Here is a 281-nt window from a genome sequence, read left to right on the forward strand (position 1 = left end):
GCCAAGTTTCAGCCAATACACAGACTAACCAAATGATGCAACTTGACTGCCTTCGCTTGCAATATACTACACCATTTTCTGTTTCTATGATTTGAGGAACTTAGCATTGTGTTTCGTTTAGTAATTACTGAATATAACAAAAGGCTTCTCTCGTGTTACTGGTTCTTGGGTAGCTAATAAACTGTAAATTACGAAACACCATTGTAGGAATATCGAATAGATTTTGTGTGTCTGAATGTGATGTATGATATAGGTTTCATGCGCTTATATTCTGTTGTTGT

This window comes from Penaeus monodon, chromosome 27 (assembly GCF_015228065.2).
Source record: "Penaeus monodon isolate SGIC_2016 chromosome 27, NSTDA_Pmon_1, whole genome shotgun sequence".
NCBI classification, from domain to species: Eukaryota; Metazoa; Arthropoda; class Malacostraca; order Decapoda; family Penaeidae; genus Penaeus; species Penaeus monodon.